This window comes from Ixodes scapularis, unplaced genomic scaffold, assembly GCF_016920785.2.
Source record: "Ixodes scapularis isolate PalLabHiFi unplaced genomic scaffold, ASM1692078v2 PGA_scaffold1__304_contigs__length_218370807, whole genome shotgun sequence".
Taxonomy (NCBI): Eukaryota; Metazoa; Arthropoda; class Arachnida; order Ixodida; family Ixodidae; genus Ixodes; species Ixodes scapularis.
The window spans coordinates 198,133,903-198,145,969 of NW_024609846.1; the positions used below are offsets into that span (position 1 = coordinate 198,133,903).

Sequence of the window (12,067 nt, forward strand, 5' to 3'; positions counted from 1 at the left end):
TTGAAGACATCGGATCCGTTCGCTTCTGCAGTAAAGCCAGATCGGTAGAGGGGAGGCGCCATAACTAGGTCAATATTGTCCCAGTACAAATGTTTCCTTGTCGCTTTAATTGAGTATTCCATTGAATATCTATTTTCAAAATACTTCACCGCTTCTGCTATCTCTTTATAGAATCGCAGAACGGGTGCCTTCTTTACTGCATCATCATCAACGTTGACGCCCATCCACGAAGAGAGATAACGCCCTCCTAGAGAGCGCAGTACTGCGGCGGATATCGGGGCTTCCTTGTCTCGGAAAAGCAGAAACCGATGCACTTTAAACTTAATGTCAAAATTCATTAGCCCTAGCCCCCCTTTGTGGGGGCTAATGAAAAGATTGGTGCGGCGCGTTCTTTCAAAACAAGAATTCCACACGAAAGTCGCATATACTCTTTGAATTTTTTGCACTTCACTGTTATGACCAGGCAGAACACTTGCCTAGCACCATGCACAAGAGAAGAAAACAGCATTACAAACATAACTTAGATTTAAGAGAGAAATATTTCTTCCTTGCCATTCCGTAGCTTTCGCTCTAACGGCCTGTAGCCTCGTGCCACCTTCGCCGCTGCCTAACTTTGTCAGGTCAAGGCTGACCCCTAAGTAATTTGACAACGAGACGGTCCATGGAACTCCCATGCATAAGTCGGGCGTGGACATCCATGGCCCCAGCCACGACCCTGTGGATTTTTTTGTGTTCATTTCGGCCCCCGACACACTACAGAACTCTTGTATGTGCCCGAGTGCAAGCCGTAATTCTGGCCGCGACGTACACACTACGCTCACATCATCTGCGTAGACTAAAAGCTTGACATGCGACACCGCCAGGCCGGCCCCTCGTATATTAACGTCACTAAGAACCTGCCTTACAGAGAGGCTCCAAGTACAAAGCGAATAGTGTTGGTGACATCGGACACCCCTGTCTGACCGACGAAAAGACTGGGATTGACGTGGTTTTACGACCGTTTACTAAGAGGCGCGTCCTTATATCCTTAGCATATCTTTACATACCCCAATAGTCGGTTCCCCACACCGCAGTGCTCTAGCAATGAGAATAAAAACGAGTGTGATACCTTGTCAAATGCCTTTTTTAAATCAATTTGCAGCACAGCTATCGGCATCTGCATTGCTTCTGCAGTTTTCGCGATCATACGTATTATATGTAGATTTGAGCCAATAGTCCACCCTTTGAGGTGCAACCCCACCCTTGGTTAGTGCGATTCTGAACCAACAGATGGCGGTGGGATCGCCTTCCAAGCCTGTTCATCAATGCGAGAAATCGTGTGTGGTGGCACTTCGATACAGTGGGGTATTTTTCTATATTCTGAATTTTACATCCCTGGTGCCTTGCTTGTTTTTCTCTGCACGAGCTTTCTTTCGAACGCGCACAGCTGCGCCAGTTCTCGTGCAAGGGGGCCAGTTGCCTACGCTTCGAGCTCACGTCTCTAGCAAATGTGGGCAGAACAAAACGCGAAAATCGTCCTGAGCCAAATGGCGAGACACATGCACAACCAAACCACCGACGCGTTGAAATATATAAAATTGCCTGTGCGCCTTTACCGGAGATTTCAGAGGCCAATTACACATATTTCAATATGATCAGATTTATGTTGACACGAATGAAGGTGACAAAAGGACGAATGGTGAACTGAAAAATGAAGGCTTAATCGGCGAACTTGTGCCAAACAAAAAAAAAGTAAGGAAAGAGCGTCGAGGTAGCAGAAAGGCTGGCGGCGATTCGGCAGCGTGAAAGAGAGCGAGAGTGAGAGTGACTCGACGAGGTCGCCGGCAGCTGCTTATCTACCGTGCGTCACCATCTCGAAAGTTCGGCAAAGAAGGTTCGAGCGTCGCGCGCTCGGGGCGAGGATGAACTGGCACTTTCGAGAACAAGAAAACAGGGCGAAAGTTACGCCTGGTGAAAGAATGAGCGCAAATCTTCTAGAAGTCCCTGACTGAGCGTTGCTTTCTCGGCTCGGCGGGCGGCAATATGACGGGCCGGCGCTTTTGTCGTGCATGTGTTTGGCTCTTTGTGGATTTCCAGGAAAACGAGTTGACGGAATAAACTTGGGTGTCCAAAATTCTAGCCCAAGGAATTAACCACCTAAAAAATAAAAGATAAACTATTTTTGGGTGATTAGGTGCCTCACTTAGGTAGCTGGGTATTTATTTTGACCAAAACCACGGGACTGGAAAACAAAACAAAAAATGACACTCAGGTTTAGATGTTGAGTTTGGTAAACCCAAAGTAGGGCTGGTGCGGGAGTCATAATAAAAAAGGATGCCGAGGTTAAAAATTAACGCACAGCAATAAATGATAATAATTAATTATCATTAATTCGTTATTATAATAATTAGCGAATTCAGTGATAAATGCAATGACTGGCCAGGCAAGATTCTTGGTCTGTGGATAGCTTTTCCACAGTTTAACCATAGTACAGGATGTTACAAAAAAAAATTACAGGGTCTGTTTTTTTACCGCAAGAATAAAACTAGGCATTTTTTACCGCAAGAATAAAACTAGGCATTTTTTACTGCAAGAATAAAACTAGGCATTGCCGAACGCTCATTTTCCGCCCGAAGGCAGCGCTAGAGGTCACAACCAGGTGTCAAAGTTCAGCCCGATCCGATACTTTATTCAAAATTTAAGTTATTTTCTGAAACGTTCATTGGGAAAATGGCGGCCGACGGGGCTTTCGAATACATGCGGCTCTATGGCACCAGAAACCGAAAACGGGCAAAAATGGGCTTCATTTTCCCATTAAAATTTTCAGAAAATCACTTATAACTTTTGAATACGGTGTCCGTTCAGGATGAAACTTTGGCATCTGGTTATAACCTAGCGCTACCTTTTGGCGGAAAATGAGCGTTAAACGATGCGTAGTTTATTTTTGAGGTAAAAAAAACTATTTTTTGTGGCATACTGTATCAGGCTTAATTTGGTGATTTGGTGATTTATCCGCGCAATTAGTGGTGTGCAAAAATGAAAAAAGAAGCAAACGGGTACAGTTTGACATTGTATAAAACAGTGTAAGCACTCACATGGTACTTAAGAATGAAACAGCCCTCCATTTTGCACTAGCGTTGAGTGTATCGAAAGTTAAAGGTGCATCAAAGGTTAAAGGGCAACTCCACTCAAAATGTCGACCCTATAAAAATGACCGCTATCGCTTTAGGGGGTCAATATAGGGTCAGACCAAAAACATCGCGTCAAATCGACTCCCCATTCTCGATTAAAAGCAATATTAAAAAGTGAAAGCCGTTTACAACTCCCTGTAACGCCGAATTGGAGCGCAGCTCTTGAGGAGGAGGAGGGAAGTGTACTGAGGGGAGGGTAGACCCCTTCTCCTCCTCCTCCTTCTCCTCCTCCTTTCCTCATTCTTTAATATGCTCCGGGGGGTCACCTGACCTCGGGGGGAGGGGGTCACGTGACCTCGGGGGGGAGGGGGGTCACGTGACCTCGGGGAGGGGGGCCACGTGACCTGTGGGCCACGTGATCTCGGGGGGGGGGGGGGTCACGTGACCTCGGGGGTCACGTGACCTTGAGGGATCACGTGACCTTGGAGGGTCACGTGACCGCGGGTCACGTGACCATGGGGTGACCTTGGGAGGGGTCACCTGACCTGGGGGTCACGTGACCTTGGGGTGACCTTGAGAGGGGTCACGTGACCTCGGAGGGTCACGTGACCTTTGGGGGTCACGTGACCTTGGGAGGGATCACGAGACCTGGGGGGTCACGTGACCTTGGGGTGACCTTGAGAGGGGTCACGTGATTTTGGGGGTCCACGCGTCCTGGGGTCACGTGACCTTGGGGTGACCTTGGTTACGCCGACGGCGACGCCGACGCCGCTCAAGCCGGAAACGGGCGCCTAAGAGCTGCGCTCTATAACGTTCTACGAGCTGGGTTAGCGGCCCGACAGCGGGTGAGCAACGCTGGCACCGGGTGAGCTAGTGAAGCAACACTGCGCAGTGACGTAGGTTTTGTCCTATGCTCTCTTAGGAATTCGAGGACGCTCCGTTTATCGTGGTTTTCTTCGATTCTGTGGACGGCAAGAGGTGTTTACCGGGTTATACTGTGCTTTCCTATTTTTATTTGTGCTCCTTGAAGTTAATTTAACTCCAGCATAGCTTCCGCGACCGCGTGGAAGAGAACGAGGCGGTGTTGCTCGCTCGCGTGTGTCGTAGAGCCGGAGAGACTCGCCGGACTTGCGCTGGGCAATGCCCAGCACGACTTGCAGTGCTGTGGGTCGCAGCAACAATTCGGTTCGAAACCCGGAGCTGCGGTTCCACCAGTTTCCGAGAGATCAGAAGAGGCGCAAGGTGTGGGTCGATGCCGTTCGCCGGACAGACTTCGGAAGACCTTGGACTCCGAGCTCCAACGCGAAGCTCTGCTCCGAGCACTTTGCGCCAGACAGCTACGCGCGGGGTCTGCGGCTGCTGTCTGCCGCGGGTTTCTCAACGAAACACGCGTCTTTGAAGAAGGATGCGGTGCCCTCACTATTTGCGTACCGTCCACCGGCTGCCCCAGCACGAGCGGCCTACAACAAACGGCGGCGAATCGAGGTACGATCGTTTCCGCGCGTACAATATAGAGTGACTATGTGCATTGACTAATTTCTGTCGTTTTCGTTTTTGCGTAATAGATTGTGAACGGAGCCCTAGCTGCCGGACCGAGCGCTGCGGCTTGCGCCCCATCAGCGGACGCCTGCTCTACGCCAGAGGCTGCCGATGACGGCGACGCATTTGCTGCCGGGACGAGCGCCCCACCGGAAGAGGCCTCTACCGCAGAAGCTGCTGAAGGCGGTGTCACGGAGCTCGACAGCGCGATGGACGTGGACGAAGAAATCGCTGCCGGGCCGAGCGCCGCGGCTTGCACCTCTCCCGGGAGTACCTCCACCCCAGAAGCTGCCGAGGCCGGAGTCGTGGAGCTGGGCAGCACGACGGACGTGGCTGGGCCTGACACCGTTGAAGCCAGCGTCGCAACCAGCGTCGACGCAACATTTCAACATTCAGGAATCCTGCGAAGCGTACGCAGGATTCCTGAATTACTACGGCTATACGCACTACGGCGTGCACCTCGATCGTAAAGTGCTACGTGCAGGACGCAGAACTTTTTGATTTGGTTCTTGTATAAAACCAACTTCGAAGCTGTGGCGTAGCACTGTGGTAACGCGTCTGCCTCACGCGCAGTAGACTCTGGCTCAATCCCCACTGTGGGTGTGTTTTTTCTCTCTCTCTCACACACATATTTTGTTTTGTTGAGACATTTGGCTAAATGTCTAAGTCTCGTGTTAATAATATCCTGCCCCCTGTCAAAAAAAAAAATTGCGGAGTATGCTACAATTGAGGACAGATATGGAAGGCGAATATTTAGGAAGGCGTTCTTATCTAAGGAAGTTGCTTTGACATTGCAAAAGTGTCCCTTTGTGATCACGATTTCTATTGAATGTGAAACCCTCTGCAAAGCAGTTTTTGTTCAGTGATAGGTTTGCCTGTATCATTAAAGGTAGCCCTTTCGGTTTAGTGTAATTCCGTTTTATGTAGAATAGAACACCCTCCCCCCCCCCTCCCAAACAAAACAAAAAAGACAAGTAATAGGAGTGTTCTCATTTGAACACAATCATTTAGCTATCGTATGAGTTTGCAAAACATAGCCTGGGAGGTGATGCTGAAACAGCCTTATGCCAGCCAAAGATTTTCACATCACCTTCAAAGATGTATGTTTACCTTGCAATTGCTCATGAGATGTTCACTGTTCCAATGTTAAAATTGCAGGAACACAGATGCCAACAGCGATCTGTTGTGGCAGAGCAGTGGTGGTGTCAGTAGTGTATTGCCACAAGTGCACAGCCATACAAGCATCACGAGTCAACTGCTCAGACAAGCCGTCGCAGACAAGCCTGACCTGGTCGACATTTCGACAGAGACTTCGAAATCTGTCCCTGGTATGTCAACGAAAGCAGTTTTCGCCCTATGTATTTGTCCGCTTGCGCCAAAACATATGCTTGGTTCATAACATGATTGTATTAGGCCAGCACAAGGAAACCTCAGGCTCGTCATTGTCGACGTCCAAGATGTCTTTCGATGTGGAAGACATTTCAGCGTCGACGCCGTCTTCAAAGTCGTCGTCTTCGAAGTTTAACATGTTAGACGACGAAGCAATGCTTAACATGTTTAACATAAAAAAGTGTCTTCGACGTCTGGACGTCGGTAATGATGCTTGAACATGGACGACCATTTAGACGTCGAGGATGTGCTCGACATAAATAACGACTTAGACGTTGAAGACATCTTCAATGGCCGAGCCTGGTAATGTTTGTGATAAACACTGAGGGTACCGAATAAACCTTCGTGCTCGCCGTCTGGTGAGCACGATGCTCTGTGGTCATGCTGAGCGGTTAGATGAAGCGGGGAAAGCATTCCTTTGTGCACCCCTGGTGCATTGTGTGCATTGGTGGTGCTTTAGAGTGCTAAATATATGCTCTAGGCTGCGTTGTGTGTGTTACGTGCTGCGATTTGCGTTTTTGAACCCTCTGCAAACTTTTTGCTTTGGATTATGGCGTCCGCGAGTGCGATCATTTGAGGAACAGCAGCAGGGACCTTGGCTGCGAACATGCCAGCGATAGAAATTGAGAGTATGAATGCCCAAAAGATTGCTTGACACAGCGAATGAACTTGTGATTCCCTTGAGGCTTTTCACAGTTGTAGGCGTCGAGATTGCATTTGTCGTTTAGAGGTTATCCAAAGCAATAAAAAAGGATATGAATAGGGATGCACAAAAACAAAAGCAGTGCTGAAAAACGATTGAAGATGGCTCCGGCTTTCAGACTTTTATAAAAGTTAATTAGGTTACCGTGCCTATGGATGAACCTCTTCTCAAGAACCGAAAACAGCAGTGTTGAAGTAGGCCCATTGCAAGTGATTCTTGCTTTGGAATTGGACATTGATGTTTAGTTCCAACTTTGATGTGCAGTCGTTCGAAGAATAAGATGAATACAGTCGCATTGTGATGGTAAACAGTTTAATGTTTTTTTTTTTGCAGTCACACCAGAGATCCCGATTCAGGAACACCGATAAATATAAAAATGCTAAAGGGAATGAGCAACCTGTGAAGAGTAGATCCCAAGAAGTTCCAAGCTGAAATAGCGATTCTTACAAAGAAACTTGTTCCCACCTTGTGGGCATATCTCATATTGACTGATGGTAGAGCAATAAACTCGGTGCCCGTTTCTTTCACGAATGTTGCAAGACACTCGGGAGGATGATGTTGGTCAAAAGCTTTTTTCGGGTTACTGAAGCACATCTTCTGTAACTCGGGTTACTGAAGCCTCCGATACTACTCTACGCTTTCGGTTGTTGCTAGTGCACCCTACGACCAAGCACGTGGTCTTCCCATGACGGGTGGATTGTTGTCATCGAATCCAGTGGCTCTAATTTAATCTCGAGAATTACAAACAGGAAGAAAACTGCGAACGAACCAAGCGTGCTCCGAGCAGTATGTGCATCCAAAGGTGGCCGAGGCGACTCATCCGTGTCTTTCAGATCTCCTAATAGCCTCGTCCCACTAGCGCGACAAACACCGATTTTTGTCCGACGACACCACAAAGTTCCATGTCGCTGATGCTGTCCTACTGTAGCAACCAACACCCGTGACATACGCCGACAAACAATCGACGACGGACGGGTTCTTGTCTTTCGTTTGACTTGAAGCGCAGCTAGCAGTTCCACCAAGGAACATCTTTCGGAGACAAACTTATCTTCCTCGTCCACTTGTACCTGCCTCTCTTCCCATCCCTCTACCCTTCCTCCTGTTCCTTCCATTGCTCGCTCCGCTGCTCGACCTTCAGAGAAGTTCTTGGCGGCCACGGATCGTTCCCGCAGTTCCGGTTCCTCGATTTCTCGTAGTGGTCGTGGGCGTGGCTTGTTTGCTGGCGGTCGTGTTGCGAAAGAGAATTTGCTGTGGCTGGTTTTGCTCACAAAAACTTGGTGCGCGATGTGGTGCTTCAAGACGCTGAGGTCTACGCCCTGCATCAGGATGGATACACCCATGCTTGAGGACTGACCAAAGCAAGACCGCTCACCACGAAGTAGGACACAACGTTCCGCGGCAAGCCATTCCGGCACACGAGACTTGTCATCACGCTCTGTAATAATCGGAATGCCGTATTGTCCCCCAGAAAACAGCTGCCCTCGATCATTCGGATGTGAAGTTATAAACGACCTCAAAATCAGAGTGAAATTCCGTGGCGCTCGTCTAGAATGTCTCGAATGACACAGAAAAAAAGGAACAATTCGGGAATTCTAGTTTGGGAAAAGATTGGTGTCGATCGTCACGACTGTTTGCGGAAAGTCGCCAACGGCAAGTGGAGAAAAGCGGAAGCTTTAATCAAGAAATAAAGTAATCATCTCCACTTGCCCTGTGTTTGTCGGCGCATTTTATGCCCAAAGAGCAAAACACGAAAACTGCGTCGCCAGACTCTGTTTGTCTGTGTCTTTTGAAGTGTTTTGTTGACAACTCGTCCCACTAGGAAACAAGTTTCATTGTCCCCGTGTTCTGTGTCGTGCCCGCCAGGTGGGACGGTGGACTTCGACAAACAGCCACCTGTCGGTGTCGTCTGTCACTTGTTGTCATGTGTCGCTGTCGTTTGTTGCTGTTTGTCGCTCTAGTGGGACGCGGCTATAACTACCCATGGGAGGAAAGTGCCGGTGGCCCTTTCCCCTTTTCTCTCTCATCTCCTTTCAGTAAAACAATCTATAGGGATGCGCCCGGGTGGTGTGCGCACTAGTATGCAGGTGACACTGCCGTCTGCACCCGTGCAACGCATTTCGTGCTTACGCCTACTCTCGGAGACAAGGTAGACTACTGTTTCTTTAGTATTATTTATTCTTATAACTGAAAAAGCCCTTGTGAAATTTGAGCTGCAGGTTTTTTGAATTGTCAGGTTGTGACGTAATAACCAGATGTATGTCAATTGTATGTTGTAATCTTTCACTAACAGCTTGCTTTCAACAGCTTTTAGTTGTACAAATAACAGCTTTGAATTTGTCCGGAAACAGCTGCATACACAAGGATAATGAATGCCATCTATGCTCGATGTGGCAGCATCATTGTTCATGAGTGGTGATTCCAGTGATTTTACAGGCCGTTTTGTCAAAACCAAACAATCCTCCCTTCTAATACTTTCCTAGCTGGCAACATTTCATGCCACAAAGCATCGGTTTTTAGCTTTCTTGGGTCCAGCGTTAGTACCGTGTAAAAAGCAGCTAATGATAAATCGAGGCATATGGTCACAGTACCATTCCAATCTTTATCGATGTAGCTGTAGGTGCACGTCCTCAAAGATTTCTGCTCCTAAATGGGGTCCTTTCCATGCAGTCAACATTGTCTGTGGCAAGCTGGGCAAGGAACCACCTCCAGTGCCTGGTAACCAAAGCCCCCCTAGCCTGGAAGAAGAGGGTTCCTACTCGGAGAGTGATTCCGAGGACGACATCTCTGAGGATGACAGACAAGACCCTACGTACTCTCCAGACGAGGGCGACACTGACAGATCGGGAGAGGACTCTGCTGATGAGTATGTTCTGGTAGTATATTGTGTTACTACTATTATAGGCTGCATTAACTTTACATCAGTTTCTGTGCTTTTTCAGAAGAAAAGTATCTGTTAACTTACAGTTATGCACTTGTTCCATTTAGAATTCTGAATATTTTTTTTTTGTGAAAAACTGGATCAGCTCCATCTATGTCCGCTCCGTCTACTGAGCCTTGTAGCACAAGTAAGAGAGACTTACCATGTAGGCACAGAGTAACAGGCTTCAATTTCCACGTAGACACAGGCAACGTAACGTTTAGTTGCTGGGTGGTGCTGAACTATTGTCAAGTCTTGTTATTAGAGGTGCGCAAATACTCAAATATTCCGGATCCAAATCATATAGTAAGCCATTGAATAATTCCATTTATGAAGTGAATTTCTACTGTTCGGTTACTCGAATATTACACATATTGCGCAAAAGACGCATGGCCCGCACAGATACAACGAAGGATGTGTCCTCTACTTCCATTCTAGTGATTCCAGACATGCAAAATACATTTTGGTTCTACCGCTCTACAACGATATAGCGCATAGAGTAGAAAAAAACAAAGAAGATTCTGAATGCGTCAGCCCTGAAGGTACCCAGACTTACTCGTAATGGGCACACACCCAAATCGCGAGTCAACAAAACGCTTTTTTGTTTGCGCCACCCTTGTACATGAATTGAGGGGGGTTATAGTATACAGCGCTCCATCATACCTCATTTCTTTCACAAGCAAGTGCCTTTCTGTTTCAAATCGAAACATTGTTGTAATGTACCGTATTTACTCGAGTAATAGCCGCACTTTTTATGAAGAAAACCTGAGGGTTCGCTTTTCCGCGGAGCACGCAGATTGCCGATCACCACGATCGACATCATGATTACAGCTGTTTACACGACAGAGATGACGTCTTCGTGCGAATATACCAGCTGTGAAGATGGCATTTGTATGGACCATCATGTTCTCGATCTGGTTATTCGCTATGTTATTTATGCGCAACGCAATGATTGGCTGTATACTTGTTTTGTGGGAAAGTAGACGCAAGGAAAATAGTGTGGCTATTACTCGAGTGAATGCGGTACACCTCACACATTGGTGAAGTGTGCTTTGAAGCCTACACAGTTAGGAAAGAATGCGAAAGGCTGTTTTGCACAACCTGCAACATCACTACAGGCCAATGGTCAATTCATTCACAGGTGATGTACAGCAGGTGCCTTTTTTCTATTTTTTTCTTCACTTCATTAGGTATTCAATTAGATTACTACTGTTTCGTATTAGCACACCCCTACATTACTACAATGTGACGTGCACAAATCAACCTATATAACACCTAGGAATTAGTCTTCCACTAATTTCGTGCTGCAATTTGTGATGGAGCACGATTGTGATAAAGCTTACCATTTTTTTTGTTTTTTACGTTTTTTTTTAGACGGAAAATGATCGCTGATTACCTCAAAATATCACTTCCTTGTAGTGTTAAAGATTGCGTCCTTGTGGGCTGCATTGCAGGTCAGAAGAACTCAACATTACCGGGGAGGCCGCAGATCCTGTTGCGGAGCCCAAGTTCATAGTGACGCTTTCCAGATTGCTGCAGCTGCTCGCAGTCTGCTTTCAGTGCCTCTGTCCAACCACAGCCAAGATAAGTCAACAGGGCCCCCTTCTTCGGGCTGTGGTCACTTGTGCGCAAGGTCACAAGTTCATTTGGGAGAGCCAGCCCAGATTGAGGAGCAGGCCACTGCTGACCCTCCTGCTCTGTGGGGCCATCACGTTCTCGGGCGCAAGTCCAACGTGTGTTTTGCGCCTCCTGAGCCTGATTGGAATCGCCACAGTTCAAAAGTCACAATACTTCAAGATCCAAAGCGCCTTCCTGTTCCCTGCAGCATTGAAAGTAAGAACTGTGCTATAGTGCTCCAATTGTTACCTGGTAGTAACACCGTAACATGAATACTCCATATTCTGCAGGTCTGGAAAGCAGAGCAGGCGCAGCTTGTTCAGGGGCTGCAGGGCAAGACGTTGTGCCTGGCTGGGGACGGACGGGCGGACTCCCCTGGCTATTCCGCGAAGTACGGGACGTACAGCCTGATGGAGATGAATCTCAAGCGCATAATTCATTTTGGGCTGGTCCAGGTAGGGCATAGGTGTTTTTTAATCTTTCAGGTTATCACAAATATCTTGTTGCAGCTGCCTGCCAAATTAATTTAACTGTTGCTTTCACAGCCACTAAAGCTTGATCTCTCTTTTTGTTCCTCTCTTTCTTTCTCATTAGCGGTCAGACATTGAGACAAATCTTTGCATCAATTCTTGCATTATAACGCTCAGCCCATTCGGCTGTTTACATTGTACTCAAATTAATTTTTGCTGCAAGCTGGGCAGGCATCTTTTCCCTTGTATAATATGCAGGCTATGCTATAAATCTCACCAGTCTCCCTCTAGGTTTTCTGTTTCCTGAGTCGATTCACTCTCC

At 47.5% G+C, this 12,067-nt stretch overlaps 1 pseudogene; it reads left to right on the plus strand.

The window, feature by feature from the left end:
* Positions 1–5,815: 5,815 nt before the first annotated feature.
* Positions 5,816–11,805, plus strand: LOC115315063 (annotated as a pseudogene).
* Positions 11,806–12,067: the final 262 nt, after the last annotated feature.